At 40.0% G+C, this 18,633-nt stretch overlaps 1 pseudogene across 1 annotated transcript in view; it reads right to left on the bottom strand.

The window, feature by feature from the left end:
* Positions 1–6,278, bottom strand: part of LOC308506546 (succinate dehydrogenase [ubiquinone] iron-sulfur subunit, mitochondrial-like) — a 61,102-nt pseudogene extending 54,824 nt beyond the window's left edge. The window contains exon 1 of the transcript in view: positions 6,003–6,278. The product of the transcript in view is annotated as a succinate dehydrogenase [ubiquinone] iron-sulfur subunit, mitochondrial-like (transcript). The remainder of the gene's footprint in view (positions 1–6,002) is intronic.
* Between the last annotated feature and the right edge of the window lie 12,355 nt (positions 6,279–18,633).

Raw genomic sequence — 18,633 nt, 5'->3', positions numbered from 1 at the left:
TTTGCTTCTTGGATTCGAGGATCCAGTTCTGTCCACAAGTTTGGGAAGTCTCATCAACAATTTGTTTCAATAAATTCTCTGTTCCCTTCTCTCTTTCTTCTCCTTCTGGTATGCCCATTATTCTTTTATTGCTCTTTCTGATAGAGTCAGAAAGTTCTTATAGAGTTCTTTCATTTCTTTTAAGTCTCAAGTCTCTTTCTTCTTCCATCTGTGTAATTTCTAGGTTTCTATCTTCGATGTCACCCATTCTTTCCTCCATCTGGTCAACTCTCCTAGCTAAGCTGGTTATTTCATTCTTAGTTTCTTCTATTGAGTTCTTAATCTCCAGAAATTCCATTTGGTTCTTTTTTAAAATTTCAATCTCTTTCGTAAAATGCTCAATGTTGTTCTTTGATTGTGTTTCTGAGTTCATTAAATTGCCTTTCTGTGTTTTCTTGCATCTCATTGAGTTTTTTCAGAACTGCAATCTTGAATTCTCTGTCATTTAAGTCACATATTTCCATATTTTTAAGTTCCTTTTCTGGAGACTTTTCACTTTCATTCTGAGCTGTCTTGTTGCGTTGGTATTCATGGCAATTACTGATTTATTATTTCTTTTCCTAGACATCTACAGGAGTGGCTTCTACAACAGGTTGATAGAAAGTGGTCTTTCTTTGTTTTCCAGTACTTGTTGGTAGAGTGTTTTATTTTCTCTCTGACTGCAGCCTTTTTTTCCCCTCTCACACAGTAGTGCTATGTTTTCTGTGCACTATTCCAGCTTCTTACACAATGGGAGGATTCCATGGGATACGGGCTTCTCCTCTGTTAACAGTTCACCTGGGTCCCAGGGCGCCACACCCTGTGGGGATGCAGAGAGCTTTTGAAGTTCCCAAGTTCTTTCTGCACCTGATTCAGAGCCCGTGTGTTTCAGCAGTTCTGTTTACTCTTGCACAGATCCACCCAGATTGGTGGGGCCAGGGGAGGGGTGAATTGTGAGAGGTGGTCCAGAGCAATGGCGGGGACCACCACCATAGCCAGTCCTGCTTCTACAGCTCCCTCTCCTTTGCCGGAACTAGTTGGGCTGTGAATCTGTGTCTGCAGTCCACAGCTCCCAGAACAGCAAACACTCCACTCCCTTGATCTGACACTGCCACTGCTCTGCCTCCAGCACCGGGCAGGCGGGGGTGGGGCGAGCTCTGGGAGTGCAGGGAGGGGGCGGCCAGCCTCAATGCCCAAGGCCTCTGCTTTCTGCTCAAGAGTGAGGGCCCATACCACTGCTTTCAGCCCTCCTCCGTCAGTCTCCTCTCCGAAGTCTCTGCCATGAGCGCTGGGCTCAGCCGTGTCACATGCTTCCCCCTCAGCCCTATGAGCTACAAGCCCTAGCAGTCCAAGTTCCTCCCCCCCTCCAGCCGCGGCAGCTCCAGGATGCAGCGAGCTCAGAGCACCAAGCTAGGTCTGTGTCTTGGGCCCACGTGGGTCCATCTCCGCACTTCTCCCTTCCCTGCTCCCCCGCTCGCAGGATTCTCCTACCTTTAGGTGAATTCAGTAGTGGGCCTCTTCCTCTTGCCTGTCTGCTGTGCAGGGAGTCCTTTGTGGAGTTATTGTTGTTCGATTAGTTGTAAATTCCAGGGGAGCTTTACAGAGGCTCACCTTACTCCGCCGTTTTGATGACGTCTATCTGGAATCTATATTTTTTAAAAGCTCCTTGAGTAATCCTGATTTAGCTGATTCAAGAAGAAAGTGAGCTAGACAGGAACATTCCCACCAAAACAGAATCAATACTTTTTTCCTGGTTAAAAAGACAGGTTAACAGGTAGAACTTTCAAATTTTAATATAACTGTAGCTAAGCTAGCAAGTGGCGGAGTGTGGATTGCGGATTGCAGAGGCGGATTGCAGTTAGCAAGTGAGGTTGGTTGGCAGAGACAAGTGGACAGAGGGTTGCGGATCATCTGGCTTCTGCTTCCTATGTCGCCAACCCAGCTGCCAGCGAAACTATAATGGTATGACTCCCCTAACTATGGCTCCCCTATTTATGGCTCTGTGGGTGTTCATTTTTGGCCTCACCATATCCTGCGTTCTTATGTGGGAGCAGGACTAGAGACCGCGCATGCATGACACTTGTTCTTGGAATCTCCAGTTTGACTCAATGCCCTTTGAATTAGAATTGGAGTTGTGGGGACAGAGCCAGGAGTGCAGTTTCCAGGCTCTCGGCCTCACGTGGAAAGGTGCTCACTCGGGTAGTAAATGGCCATTAACTGTAATTGGATGGCCATCAGCTGTGGCTAGTTGTCTGTCAGCTGTAACCAGTGAGCCATTGGCCACTAATATAACTGCCGTGGCTATGCTAGCAGAAAATGGGGGCTAGCAAGAAGATGGTGGCTGAGCTAGCAAGAGCGGATTGCAGTTCGCATGGCGGATTGCAGCTAGCAAGTGAGGTTGGTTGGCAGAGAAGCGGGCGGCAGATTGCAGATCGTGTGGCTCCTACTTTCTGTGTCTCCAACCCAGCAACCAGCAAGACTATAGTCGTATGACTCCCCTATATATGGCCTATATATATGGCTCCGTGGGTGTTCATTTTTGGCCTCACCATGTCCTGCGTTCTTATGTGGGGAGCGGTAGCAGAGACCCCGGGTGATACCCTGCATGACAGGAGTGTATCCAAATTTGACCCTGGAGGGTATTATTAAATAGGCCAAAAAATAGGTTTTCCAGAATAATTAAACTTCCAGGGTGTTTCATGCATTGAGAGTCAGGAGAACCTAGATTTTATACTGAGCATTGCAGGATTTTTATTTTTCTGAGCCAGCTATTCCAACACATATACCTTGAGTTTTCCCTGATTTGGGGGCTCAGCTACTAATGGGGGGCAGTGTTATGGGTAGAAAAAGGAAGGAATAGTAACAGATCCTTAGATCTGTGGGGGGGGGCAATTAGGGTTGTGTTGTGCGGTGCGGCCTTCGGGGTCTCTGGTCCCGCTCCCCACACAAGAATGCAGGACATGGTGAAGCCAAAAAGGAACACCCACGGAGCCATAGATAGGGGAGTCATACCACTATAGTCTCACTGGAGGCTGGATTCACACGACATGCGACCTGCTGTCCGCTTTTCTGCCAACTGACCGACTCTCCTCGACTCCACTCCCCAGCGCAGCCACGGTAGTTATATCAGCGGCCAACGGCTCAAGGGTTATAGCTGACAGCCAACAAGCCCCAGCTGAAGGCCATCTACTACCCGAGCCAGCACCCTTCCACGTGAGGCTGAGAGCCTGGAAACTGCTCTCTGGGACTCTGTCCCCACAGGTTGATTGTGGGAATGGTGATGTTCTCTAAGTAATTATTTGTGTGACAGAACCAGAAGCTGAGGATCAGCCTCTGACCAACAAGGCTGGTGCAGAATGCTCACCCATTCCATGCTTCAATCTTCATTTGCCCTTTTCCTTCTCTTTTCCTGTCAGTTAATTTTAGCTGCTTCTCTCTCCTCCATCCCCACCCACCTTTTTTTCTGTCTTTCTCTTGATTTTTATTCTTTTTGTTACATTGTTCTACTATGACATTTTAATTAATATACAATTTTAAAATATTAACAAAAAAATAGCCAGATAGACACTAAAGCCTGGTTTGGTTGTTGCTGTAAGATCACAGGACTGCCACTTTAGTCCAGAACAGTCTCCACTATGAAACATTTTCCTGATGCAGGAGTGCTTTGTTGGGGTTAGAAAAACCTGAGTTACAGTCTGGGCTTCACCACTTGACCTACAGCAATTTGTTTCCTTACTTATGAAACAAAAGGAAAGGACTCAAAATTCCCTCTCTAAAGTCCTTTTCAGTTTTGTCTGAGTCTAAAGAAACAAGCCTTTTCTGTCCAGGAGTGGTGGAATACTGAGGAAAGACGAGAAAATCTCAATGGAGAATGAGAAATTAGGTTACTTCACTGAAAGCCTTTCCCAGAGGCTGGGTATTCTAAAGGGCCACAAAGTTATCATCAAACCATGTGCCATCAAGGTTATGCTGGCCAACACTGAAATTACATTTAAGTTTTAATATCAGGCAAGAACTGTAGGTGTTGGACCAGAGAGAGGGCAGTTAATCAGAAGAGGAGAGAGTTGACCTGTGCAGAATGACTGTCAAACTAGAAAAGGAAGGTGATCCATTTCATGCATGTAGGCAAAGATTTGGGTGGGTGTGGGGACAGAGCCAGGAGAGCAGTTTCCAGGCTCTCGGCCTCACATGTAAAAGATGCTGGCTTGGGTAGTAGATGGCCATCAGCTGTAACTAGTTGGCCATCAGCTGTTACTGGTTAGCCATAAGTCACTAATATAACTGCCGTGGCTATGCTGGTTAGTTGGTTGGTTGGCAGAGAAGCAGACGGCAGATTGCTGATCAAGTGGCTCCTGCTTCCTGTGTCTCCAACCCACTCGCCAGCGAGAATATAGTGGTATGACTCCCCTATCTATGGTTCCTTTTTGGCCTCACCATATCCTGCATTCTGGTGTGGGGAGCGGGACCAGAGTCTCTGCATGACAGTTGGGTGATTCAAACAGTGGTAGGGAGAAGGACTAACTGGCTCTCATTAGGGACTGAGTGAAGAACAGAAAATGTAAATAGAATCAACCAGTGGAAAACATTGAAGAAAGAGAAATTGCTCTTTCCAAGGCTGAGTCCCATGGCAATAACTTCCTCCCCCTGAGCCCTAACAGGTTAGGGTCAAAGTATAGGAGGAATTTATCTCTGGGGAAGACTATACAAACATTTACTGTGCTCTTAGTATGGGCCAGGCACTTTCGTGGGTGTCATCTCATTTAATCTTCATAGCAATTCTATAAAATATTAGTATCTCAATTTTATACCTGAGGAATTTGAGGCTTAGGGAGGTTAAGTTACAAAGTAGTACCATGGGCAGAACCAGCATTAAAGCTAGGTTTGTCTGAGTTCCAAACATGAGCTTTGTTAGTTCTTTCTAGCAGCTGTGTAACCACCACCTACTCTGAAGTCTTTAGTTTCACCCCTCAACGGACTATACTTGCTCATACACTCATGAGAACTCTAAGAAAGCCGCACTATCTGGCAGTGGGGAGGGAGCTGTGGTTCTGATTTTAAGTCAGAAAATTCTGAATTTGAGTCCTGGAGCTGCTAAGTTGGTGCCTGTGGAAAAGATGGAAAATTTCATCTTAAGCTTCAATATTAATTTCTTTAAAGTGAGAATGATGAAACTAAAGTTCTACAGTTGTTGTGAGGATTATATATAAATGTAAATCAGAAGCTCAATTCATGGCACATAAGTGCTTAATAAACCCTTAAATTATGTTAGTGTGAGCCTAAGCAGTAGCTCTCTATCTTGGCTGCACATTGGAATCACCTGGGAAGCTCTGAAACACTGAGGCCTGGACTGGCTCTTGCCCTATAGATTCTGGTTTAATAGGTCTGCATGCAGTCTGGGATGGCAATTTTACAAACTCTCCAGGTGATTCTAATGTGGTTCTCAAGACTTGAGCATATGGTTCAGAATCACCAAGAGGACGTGTTAAAACACAGTTCTCTAGGCCCCATCCCCAGATTCTACATCTGAAATCTTTTACAATTTCCAGCTTTCCAGCTTCCTTAATGAAAGTAACATTTTATTAAATACCTTGTGAGGACAGAGCCAGGACAGCAGTTTCCAGGCTCTAGACTTCACGTGGAAAGGTGCTGGCTCAGGTAGTAGATGGCCATCAGCTGTGACTAGTTAGCCATTAGCCACTAATATAACTGCTGTGGCTATGGTGGGGGGAGGGGGATTGGTTGGTTGCCAGAGAAACAGACTACAGATTGCAGCTCCCGCTTCCTGTGTCTTCAACCCAGCCTCCAGTGAGTATATAGTGGTATGACTCCCATATTTATGGCTCCGTTGGTGTTCCTTTTTGGCATCACCATATCCTGTGTTCTTGTGTGGGGAGCGGGAGCTGACACCCTGCATGACACATGGCACAGCGAGCAGGGTATGGTGCCAGCCAGAATTTTCAATGGGGTAATGGAGCAGTTTATACGTATAAAAGCTCAGTTTCCCGAGCAGCGTATGGTTTTGGCCAAAGCTCTCCAAAGGGTGGTGCAGCAATTTGTGTATATGAACACTCAGTCTCAGGAAGCTCGTGAGGAGCGGTGCTGGGAATAGGAAACCCAATCTGCTTGGGAGAAATGAGACCCCTCAGTGAATTGGTGGTACTCTCAAGCCTCCGGATGGCATGCTGCCCTATTGACGAAAGCAAGCGTTGTCTTCCTTTTGGTGGTCTGCTGCTGCCGATGGCTCCTAGAATTGTGGACATCTTACACCAAGGCCACCACCCAATCAGATTCCTGGTGCTGCGACCAGGTTTCTGGCCAGGTAGGAATGGTGGCCCTCACACTGTGTGTGGTACCCAGAAGCCACAGTTCTCAGGAATTGGACCCCGAGGAGGGGTGGGAGAATGTCACGCAGGGTCTCAGCTCCCGCTCCCCACATCTCCCCACATAAGAACACAGGATATGGTGAGGCCAAAAAGGAATACCCATGGAGCCATGGATAGGGGTTTCATACCACTGTAGTCTCGCTGGCTGCTAGGTTGGAGACACAGGAAGCAGGAGCTGCATGAACCACAATATGCCGACTGCTTCTCTGCTAACCAACCAACCAACTTAGCCATGGCAATTATATTAGTGGCTAATGGCTAACTGGTTACAGCTGATGGCCAACTAGTCATAGCTGAGGACCGTCTACTATCCGAGCCAGCACCTTTCCACGTGAGGCCTAGAGCCTGGAAATTGCTCTCTTGGACTGTGTCCCCACACCCTGCATGACACCCCTATTATATTATTTAACATTATGCTAACTGCTATATGGTTAGTATGTCTCATTTAATCCTCAAAACAACCCTATGTTTACTTTTTCATTTTAAAGACGAGAAATGTGAGAGAGAGATTAAGTGACTTGTTTCAGGTTCAACAGCTGCTAAGTAGACACAACCAGTTTCGGCTCCTTTTAATCAAGACCCTATAGGGTCTCTTTTCCTTCTAATGCAACTGTTTCCTGTCTTACTGAAACTTCCAGGCCTTGGCCTTTTTTTCCTCCCAATCTCTCACCCATTGTCCTTCCTTTCCTCTCTATCCCTGGCCAAGAAAGCGTGTATCCTGAGAATTTGCATTTCTAACAAGTTTCCAACAGGACATTGATATGACGGGTCTGGGGATCACACTGTGAGAACCATTAGCCTAGAGGAAGTGGCAAGAGGATTGAAAGGTGAAAGAGTACTTATTTTAAAATCCCACACCAAGGAATCATGATTAGGTCTTGATTCACAAATCATTTGCTTTCAAAAGCAGAATAGGGTTCCTGGGTTTCTCTGCCTGTTGACTTGGTTCAGAGTTGTTGGGAGATGAGGTTAAAGTGCATAGAACCTGGTAGTTGACATTGAGAGTGCATCCAACATCTATTCTAATATGCATCTATTCTAACATGCAAAGATCCAATATACCATATTTTGCTGTGTATAATGCGCACTTACGTTTTTAGCCCAAACTTTCAGGAGAAGCTTTCATTTTAATTTTTTAATTCAAATTTTTATTTGCTTACATTTAGGTACTTGTTTTTTGTATTATAAAGGAATTTTAGCATTTATTTTGTAACATATTATGGTACAAGAAATTTTATGTAACAAATAATTGCAAAACAAAAGAACAGATACAAAGTACAAGAAATTTTATGTACTGGTAACAAATTTACTATATTTACGCATCATAGAAGGGCAAGAACTCTTTCACACTGCAAGTTTGTTGTAATTTCAACAAAACTGAGTATTGTATTCTAGGGTATTATTTTGTATACGGATATCGTTATTGATTTCTAGAGTTACACTTTTAACTCATAAGCATAAATAAAAGAACTAAAAACATTTACATAGGTATGGAATTAGTACCACCCATGGATAATGCACATCCTTATTTTTCCCTCACAAATTTGGGCAAAAAAGTGCACATTATATATGGCAACACATGGTATTTACAATAGATAGTACAAAACAGATAGTACAATCAGTAAATAAAACATTCTTTTTAAAAAAAGAAAAAACAAAGCTTTTATTTAAGTGTGTTTTTCCAGGACCCATCAGTTCCAAAGTCAAGTAGTTGTTTCAATCTAGTTGCAGAGAGCACAGCTCACAGTGGCCCATGTAGGGATTGAAGTGGCAACCTTGTTATTAAGAGTGCTTCTCTCTACCCAATTGAGCTATTCTGCTGCCTGGAAGATGGTATTTTTTTGAGGTGGAGACTTGGAAAGAGCATAGGCTTTAGCAAGAGGAGAGTCTACGAAAAGGTTTCCTGATTGAGAAGGAAGGTTTGAAAATACAATTTTAAAAATGTGTATGTGTATACAGGGCAGACAAATAAGTTTGTGAACTTTTGTATATACATAAGTAATTTTAAATCATCTAATCTTTTGTATTATGAAACCTTTCAAGCATACCAAAATGTGATTATGGAATGAACATCACTGCATCCTCCACCCACCTTTGTCATATCTCAATGTTTTGCCATATTTCAAATGGTGAATATTATTTCTTGCCATCCTAGAGTCTGTTGAGATCATGATCTGATTTATTTTTAATCATTAAGTGCACTGACCCTCTGCCTTGCATGATGCCTGTGGAACAAGCCTGCGTAGATAGGGTGGAGAGGACTTGACTATGTGTTGTAGAGTTTGGCTGCACCCACATTCAAAAACAGGATTAACCTGAAAATTTGTTCTTTCTGGTTATTCTTGTCAAGTTATTAGAATCAAAACTAAATGAGCATCATATTGATCAAAGAGTACAAACTTTTAGTTATAAATTGAATAAATTCTGGAGACCTAATTTATAGCATGGTGACTACAGTTAAAAATGTACTATGTACTTGAAATTTGCTAGAAGACTAGATCTCAAATGTTCTCACCACACACATACACAATGGTAACCATGTATGGGGATGGATATGCTAACTACCTTGATTGTAGTATTCTTTCACAGTGTGTATCAAAACATCACATTGTTCAGCTTAAATATACACAATTTTTATTTGTCAATCATACTTCAATAAAGCTGGAAAAAAACATTAATCATAAAATAAACAAAATTGTAAACCATGTCCCTACCTTAAAAACAACAATGTATAGTAATATGGGGATTATTTAATATAATGTAATATGGGAATTGGACAGTTTTTGAAAGTTTGGGAAGAATCTTTTGAGTCAAGTGACCATTTTCCCCCAAATAAAAATATCTTCATTGATTTTTGCCCATTTAGTCTGATTTTTTTTTACAATTATAAATATTTTAAGTAAAAGGGAAATCTTTGCATCTCACTCACTAGAGACAAACACTGTAACAGTTTCATATACATCCTCCCAGTCTTTTTTCTTTTGAAATTGTATTATAATTCTTTTTATAATTTTTTGAGGAACCTCCAGACTGTTTTCCACAGTGTCCCAAGTCAAAGTATTGATTTGTCATCAATTATATAAAGACAAAAAACAGAATTTATAAACTAATACAGTTCTTTTAAAAATAGCAAAACTGATTTTCCACATCCCTAATTTTAAATATAGCACAAGGTTAAGATATGGCAGAACTGAGTTGTGCCGAACAGATAATTTTGTTTCTTTGTATAGTCTTTAGACAGAAACTAAATTCATCCTTTCTTTAAAAAATTTTTTTTACTACTATAAGCATTTAAGAGCAAAGAGGTTTTCCTCTAGATGCTCACTTAACATCTGATGTGTCTTAAATTTTTATTTTTGTTTAGAAAATTGATATTGTGATCTGAATTTGCTTTAAACATAGGTTTTATTTGAGATTTTATATATATGTATATATATGTATGTATACACCCATACGCATACATATGTATATATATACATATATATATATATATATGTATATATATATATATTTTAAGACATTTCATTAAAAATATATTTGAAATTTTGTTTTGTCATTGACTAACAATGATATTTTTGGAAATATCTTGAAGTATTAACTATGCATATCTTTGTCCTATAATACAGGAACAAATTGTGTAAATCCCAAACTACACTTGACAAGTGTGTTCCCTACATTCTACCAGTAAGATCTTTTCATGTGTAAAATCTACAATGAGTTTTCCAGTTCTGTAATTTCTTTAATTCTTGCAGTATTATGGGAGTGACATAGTAACTTTTCAAATATACTCTACTATTATGGTTCTTTTTCATCTGTCACTGTGCCAGATTTCAAAATGGGTTTGGTAGCTCTGTGAATTGGCTCATCCTGGCAGTGGGAACCATGTGTACAAAGGAAAAGAGGTGCCACGCAACACACTAGTGGGGTAACTGTGAGTGGTTTGGCATGGCTGGAAGATAGAGAGTGATGGAAGGAAAGGTAATGGCCAGAAGGAGAGAAAAAGAGGCTAAGGTCCTTGAGATCTCAGTAAGATGAAAGAACAGTTACATCTGGAGGAAAAACAAAAAGCCCTATAGGGTTTTTTATTAAGAGGATGCACTTGGGAGCCCAAACTGGCTCTGTCCACTTAGGAGCTGTGGGACCCGGGACAAGTCATTCAACCTCTCTGAGCCTCAGATTTTTCATCTGTAAAATGAAAAATAATCAAAAGGTTGTTTTGAGGATTAAATAAGATATACTACCTGTATAGCAGTTAGCATAATGTCCAGCACATAATACCGTGTTTCCCCGAAAATAAGACCTAGCCGGACAATCAGCTCTAATGCGTCTTTTTTGGGGACTACACTAGGTCTTATTTTTGGGGAAATATGGTAGGTATTTAATAAAAATGTTTTTTTTTTTCATTAAGGAAGCTGGAACACTTGGTGGTTCTGAAAGGTTTCAAATGTAGAATTATTCTTAATTGTTTCCTACACATAATTGTTTGTTTCTTAAAACAATTTCCGTATCATTACAGCACTTGCCATATTATTACAGCATTCTTGTTTATATGCTCAGTGCACCAGGTATTTTGTCACTCCCATAACATTTGAATTGAATTTGGAAGTTATTCCCATAAAGGCCAACAACTGAGGTAAATGAGAAAGATCTCCTCCAGGACAGAACTTTGGGTCAGGAACTGCACACTTTGCTAGAGACAAACAGTCTGAATATTTGATTTCTATTTTCATTAACTATGCACTTATAAGTCTCACAGAAACATATTTTCGCAATGTCCCCATCTGTTCATTACTTTGCTTAACAGCTGCCTGTTTATAAAATTGATAATAAGCATAGTGGTGGTTTATTACAAATTTAAAAAGAGCAAACCTAACAATTCTTTGTGCCTTATTGTTTACAGAGAGAGGCAGCTGCCCCCTGTGAAGTCAGACCTTTCACTCGCAGTAAGGAGTAATAGGAAAATACAACCAATTAAAAGTAACAGCTAGGTTCCCAAGCTAACTTTGCTGCTTACTAGCTGTGTGAACTTGAAGGAATCATTTAATCTACCCAAATCTCATTTGTTTCATCTGCAAAATGAAGATAATACTTATCTGTAGTCACACAGCAACCTAACAGTCTGTCCCCTCTAATCTTTCTTTAGGGAAAGGTGACCCTGTGGGATCGTCCCTCATTGGGGTTGAGTTTATGCTACTCTAAGTCTCCATGTTTGGTCCTTGTAAGCAGGGTCTGCAGTCAAAGAAGGGTAAGATTTCTCACGGGAGAAACAACCTAAGCCAGGCGGGTTCCCCCTAGGACTCCCATGAGCTAATGTAAAGTTAGGAGGTAGCTGTGCCCCTCCTCTTCTGAGAAGCTGCTGAGGCATGCCTCAACTATTGTCCTTTACCCTCAGGTGTAATGGACCCATTAGAACAATAGCATCTCGCCCCTTCTGTTTGGCTCATGGGATAATCTTATCTTGTGAGACTTGTTCCCCCAGGGATTGTATGCACCACACCTTGGTCATTTGGGGGATGGTATGCAAGGGTTCCTTTGGGATGATTATGGGATTTGGAATGAATGATTATTGTATGGTGTAAGGGTTTCGCAGACCCTGCCCCTAATCATGTGATTTCTATTGTAAAAAATCAATAAATACCCACGGTGACCCATTCGGGGCTCCAGTCCCTTGAGGCTGTGAGTCCCTTGGTCCTCTGTGATTTAACTATATTTGAGTCTCTGTCTCTTTATGATAGTTTAACCCTCGCCCCCTCCCTCGCCTTCCCACGGCTTGTGTTGTGCAGGACGAAACATCTGGCGCCCAACGTGGGGCCTGAGGAGAGAAGAACGACTATCAGTCGTAGGGTCTGCAGATATGGTTGAAGGGTCTCTGAGCATCCGCTGCGCAGCAACTACCTGGTAAGGAGGTGGTTTTATGGACTTAGAGAAATTAAACCAAGGTAAATCAGAGGAATCAACAGAGACATTACTAACATTTTTGTGTGAAAGAGTGTGAGTGTGTGTGTGAATGCTTATAGTCCCACGATCTTCGTGATTACGGGGCTTGAGTGGGCTCGTCACCGCGGTTCTGTCACACCGTCATAAGACATAACGGCGACTCTTATCCTACCCTTTTTAATAGGTTTCAGTATCAAATGGAATATTGCATATGAAATCCTTTAATACTGCATAGTTCCATTACAGTCAAATCTAAGATAGTATTCCCACACATTCACTAGAGCCTGGTTTTTAAGTTCTTTCTAAAATGTTGCTAATAGTCCAATAGAAATGCTTTAGCTCAGCGTTGGATACTATAACATATATAGAGAGCAGTTTACTTATTCACTGCCATATAGTACCTGGCACAATACCTGGCAAAAAGGAAGTGCTTGACAAATATTTGTCAAATGAATTGAAGGAAGGAGTGAAGTTGCGTATGTAGGTGTGAATAGGTTTCTGGCTTTAGACCTGTGTGAAAGTAGGGCAGAGTAGTTGTGTGAATGAAGCATGATGATCACCTTAGGCTTTTAAAGCAAGATTTCCAGAATGGGAAGACTGGTTGTGGTAGCCAAAGATGAAACTATTTTGCTCCAATTGGAGCAACCTCCTTTGCAGCTTTTGACTAAACTAAGGAGGGAGGAAAAGGCATAGGGGAGAGATTGAATCTGAAAATATTTTGTTAGCAAAAAAAACATCAATTAACAATATTTGGGGCCGGCCTGGTGGCTCAGGCGGTTGGAGCTTCGAGCTCCTAACGCCGAAGGTTGTCGGTTCAATTCCCAAATGGGTCAATGGGCTCTCAACCACAAGGTTGTCAGGGACTCCTCGACTCCTGCAAGGGATGGTGGGCTGCACCCCCTGCAACTAACAATGGCAACTGGACCTGCAGCTGATTTGAGCCCTCCACAACTAAGATTGAAAGGACAACTTGACTTAGAAAAAGTCCTGGAAGTACACACTGTTCTCCTTCCCCAATAAAATCTAAAAAACAAAAACAAACAAAAAACAATATTTAACAATTCAAAATAGAACAAAGATTAGGTAGCATTGTTCTTATCACTCACATCTGACTGCTTCTTTCCTACATTTCCTGGCCAGACAGGAACTGCTGACTGTTCAAACCTGGTGCTTTTCCTTCTTCATGCCTCTGCTCAGCCACTAATAAGGTTTTCTTCCAACTGTTTCCAACTTCTTTCAAATATGTCAGTAATTACTGGATCAACAAGTATATATTCATATGAGTACCTACAATGTGTAAGGATGAAGGGAGTTCATAGTCTAATTCTGGTAGGAGAAATACACAGAGGGGGCCAAAAAAATGTACACACATTTTAAGAAATGAAAAAAATTGTAAAATATATACCGATAACAAAAGATGAAATCTGCAATTACAAGAAGTGCTCAAAGTGGTTACCATCAGCGTCCAGACACTTCTGCATACGGCGAACTACAGCTTGAGCAATGTTGACCATTTCTTAAAATGTGTATACATTTTTTTGGCACCTCCAGTATTTAGAGATGTAGAATTTTAATGCTGTATGATAGGAATTTTTTCATATTAACAGCTTTATTGACATATAATTTACACACAATAAAATTCATCATTTTACAGTGTACAGTTTGGAGGTTTTTCATAGATCATGTTGGTTTTGCAAAACCAACATTACTATCTAAATTTAGAACATTTCATCACCCCCGCAAGAAACTCTGTATTCATTAGCAAAAGTTCCCCCCTTCCCCACTCCCTCCCAGCTCCTGATAACCACTACTCTATAATACTTCCTATCTCTATGGATTTGCCTGTTTAGGACATTTTATATAAATAGGATCATACAATGTGAGGCCTTTTGTGACTGACTTTTTTCATTTAGCATGTTTTCAAGTTTCACCTAGGTTGTACCTTGTATCAATACTTCATTCCTTTTTTTTTTTTAATTTTCACTTTTTTTATATTAGTTTTCATGCCTTTTTAATAGCTGAATAATATATTTCATGGTATGGATATAACACATTTCTTATTCAGGTCCATGATCCCTTTATGAGTTATATTTGTGTATAGTGTGTGGAAGAGGTCCAACTTAATTCTTTTCCTTATGGATATCCCATTGCTCCAGCATTATTTTTGAGAAGACTGTTCTTTCCCTATTGAATGGTCTTAACACACTTGTAGAAGATCAATTGACCATAAATTTAAGGATTTCTTTTTTGACTCAATTCTATTGATCTATACGAGTATGTCTATCTATATACCAGTACAACATTGTCTTGATTATCTATATACCAGTACAAGATAGCTTCGTAGTAAGTTTTGAAATCAGGATATGAGAGCACTCAAACTATTTTCTTCTTTTTCAAGATTGTTTGAACCATTCTGGGTTATTGCTCTTCCATATAAATTGTAAGCTCAGCTTGTCAGTTTCTGCAAAAAAAAACGCCATTGGGATTTTGATACGGATTGAATACATAGTCCAATTTGAGGAACATTGCCATCTTAACAATATTAAGTCTTCCAATGCATGAACATGGGATGTCTTACCATTTATACAGGTCTTCTTTAATTTCTTTCAACAAAGTTTTGTCATTTTCAGGGCACTAATCTTGTACTTCTTTTATCAAATTAATTTGTAATTATTTTATTCTGTGATGTGATTGTAAATGGAATTGTTTTTTAATTTCATTTTTGGATTGTTAATTGCTGGTGCATAGAAATACAATGTATTCTGCAACTTTGTTGATAGTTTTTTTAGTTCTATTTTTTTTAGTAGATTCCTTAGGATTTTCTACATACAATATCATGTCATCTGTAACTAGTTTTATTTCTTCCTTTTCTATCTGGATACCTTTTATTTTCTTAGCTAATTTCTTGGGCTAGAAGTTCTAGTATAGTGTTGAATAGAAATGGCAAGAGCAGACATCCTTGTTTTGTTCCTAACCTTAAGGAGAATGTATCCAGCCTTTCACCATTACATATATTAGCTGTGGGTTTTTCATTAGCTCTTTACTAAGTTGAGAAAGTTCCCTTCTATTCCTAGTTTGTTGAGTGATTTACCATAAAAGCGTGTTGGATTGTATCAAATGCTCATCCCACATTGAGATGATCATGTGGTTCTTGTCCTTTATTCTATTAATATGGTGTATCACAATGATTTATGCATGTTGAGCCAACTGCATTCCTGGGATAAATTCCACTTGATCACAGTGTGTAATCATTAAAATGTTGCTAGATTCAGTTTGCTTTATTTTTCTGTATTCAAAAGGGATGTTGATCTGTGATGTTTTTGTATGGTTTTGGAATCAGGATAATACTAGCCTTATAGAATGAGTTGGGAAAGTGTTCCTTCCTCCTCTATTTTTCGGAAGAGTTTGTGAAGAATTAGTGTCAATTCTCCTTTAAATATTTGGTATAATCACCAGTGCAGCCATCTGGGCTTAGATTCTTTAAATACTATATGATAGGAAGTATAGACAGTTGTGGGAGCCTAGAGGAGCAAGTGACCAGTTCTGCCTAAAACAGTAAGGAAGCTAGGAAAAAAATAAAATAAAATAGTGAGTTTCATTTACATAGTTGATAATTTGGGGCTGGAAAGACAGGTTGAAGATAAAGCAGAACACTGAATGCCTGATCCAGACTCTCACTAGACATACTCTGCTACCCCTCCCATGTGGTTGCTGTTGCCATTGTTTTGAGAGGAGGGGAGGTAAAGAGATTAGTTGAGGGCATTATACCAAAGAATAGAGCCACTGACCACACCACAGGAGGAATTTTGCTAGCTGACTGACAGTAAAGATAACACTTCAGGATGAAGAAGGTAGTTGAAGTCTGAATGTCCAATAAGGAAGATGGAAAGCTGATAGAGTAGGTACAAGTTGGAGGAGGTAACCAAGTGAAGATAGAAAATGGGTTAGCCAGATTGGTGACTCAGGGGTTCAGAAAAGCAGTCATGTGCAGGCCATCTACTACAGCACCCTTCTTATTCTTGCTCTGGGCTGGGGATCTCAAGGGATCCACACCACATCAGTCAGCCAAGCTCTTTGAACTTTGCCTCTTTTGTTGGATTTCAAGCTCCTTAACAGCAGAGATCACGTTGCATGTATCTGTATTTTCTAAAATCAAAAGAATTCATCCATTAAAATTTATTTGGAGAATTTTTTTTTAATAGCTCATCCAAATTTCACTCACCCCACCTCCTGCCCTCCCACCGCATCTCTTCTAATTTTCAATGTGTCAGGCAGTAGCTCCAGAATCAGACTCCAGGATAGCACGGTGTGTCAGCATCAGAGGGGGACACCCATGTCTTCTTTCTTTCCCCTAAGCTGTAATGAAGATCTCTCAACCAAGATGTCTTTTTCCTACCAAATCCTTAAGAAAGGTAATTTTAACCAAAAGCAGATTCACAGACATCTCCAAGTCCCATCTAGAAAGACCATAATATTCTCATAGGGAGGATGTCATGAAAACAACAGGAAAAGAGCATTGGGTTGGGAGCCAGGATACCTGAGCTTTGAGTACAGTCCTGCTGCTAATTAGTTGTGTCACCCTTGGTTGGGCAAGTCACTTAACTTCTTTGGTTTCTTGTGAAAAGAGGGAATTGGAATAAAATTTACAAGTCTCTTCCAAATTTGAAAATAATAAGCTTTGATGACATACTTAATGCTTATGTTAACTACCATGCTATTTATAACTAGTGTAGACTGTTACTTCTTTGATGGGTCTCAAGGATACTTCATAATTCATGGTTACCTTGTAAACAAGCTGAGGTATAAAAGGCAGGTTATTTTATAAAATTGAAAGTGTGATATTACTAAGCTATTAAATAAGCTTACTGTAGCTTTGCTTTTGTAGCTTTTTGTTAGTCATGTGTATGTTTTGCAGCCAAGCTCTCAGAGGGAGATAGATGTTTTACTTCGTGACAGTCTGCCCTATTTCAGTTTGTTAATAAGATTTCTAAAGTATAAATGTGGCTCATGTTCAGTATACTATAGGGCTAAACATAATCTCTGCAGTCAGGCTCCTTAGGCATTAAATCTCAGCTCTGTCAGGCTGCCCAGGTCATTTTCACCAAGTTATTCTTTACCTTTGGTTTCCTCGGTTGTAACATGGCAGGTGGGATAAAAAAACACTATTTTTACGTCATTTGGCTGTTGCGAGAATTAAATGAGATAATGCTTGTGAGGGCTTTAAATGATAGTTGGTATATAGTGTCAATTCAATAAATAAAAGCTATTTTATTGTTGTTATTTATGTATGTAAACAGAAAGATCTCCTTTCTCCTCCCTCTCCTATCAACTCCATGGACCCACTTCTCAGAGGGAGTAGGTGCTAATAGTTTTTAGTGTTGCCTTCCACGTGCTATCTTGGAGTCTGATTCAAAATACTGTTTGCAGAAATGGATTCTGATTAAAATCAGATATTTCCTCCATTAGCTAAAGCCAGGATACAGATTTGGACAAGAAAGGGATGTCCTGTTATTGGAAGTAGTTTCTGTGTTTCATTAAGTGTTTATTCTTCCCGCGAAGGCCAACATAATTTATGAATACCCTCATCAAACCTCTTTCCCTAGTTCTAAGCATAAGCAAGTTCTCCTGGTTGTTAAAGTGCCCATAAAGAGAAGAATTTAACAATGGTAACGAAAGCAGGCATAAGCAAAGTGACCATTAATTGAAAGAGTCTAGAATTTTAGTTGTTGCCTACTTGAAGTAGGACACTAGCTTATGTATATACTCTATGGTGGTAATCACTGAGGGATTGACTATCTGGGAAGCAACTATATTATTTGAGATAATATATATTTTATTCCATAGCTCAAATTCAATTTGAGAAGGGAGCAACAAGATTAAAGTAGGTTTATAGACTAAAAACAAGAAGGTTTTTAATATTAATAAGTACATGTTATTTACAAATGAGGTAACTACAAGAATAGAAAGACAGCTGAAAGTAGAAGGGGATAGTAGCTGCCTCTGGGAAGCAAGAATCAGATTCAGGGGGAAGAGAGACAGATGACTGCAGTTTTTATTATAAACCATGTAGATTAGACTTATAAAATGATATTCTTGTATTACTTTGTTTTAAATAAATATACATTAATTTTAAAAACACAAGTGAGTTTTAATTAAATTTGTTGGTAATTTTCAGACAAGGATCAGGATAGTAGCTCCAAAACAGTGATATGTGATTAATTTTTTCCAATGTGAAGCTGGATGAGTTAAAAAGAACACTGTGGCAAATTTTTCCTAAAGCTGATTTATATAACTA

The sequence above is a fragment of the Rhinolophus hipposideros genome (assembly GCF_964194185.1).
Source record: "Rhinolophus hipposideros genome assembly, chromosome: 13".
Lineage (NCBI taxonomy): Eukaryota > Metazoa > Chordata > Mammalia > Chiroptera > Rhinolophidae > Rhinolophus > Rhinolophus hipposideros.
The sequence above is the reverse complement of the archived record's forward strand: the minus strand, read 5'-3'. Positions and strand labels throughout refer to the sequence as shown.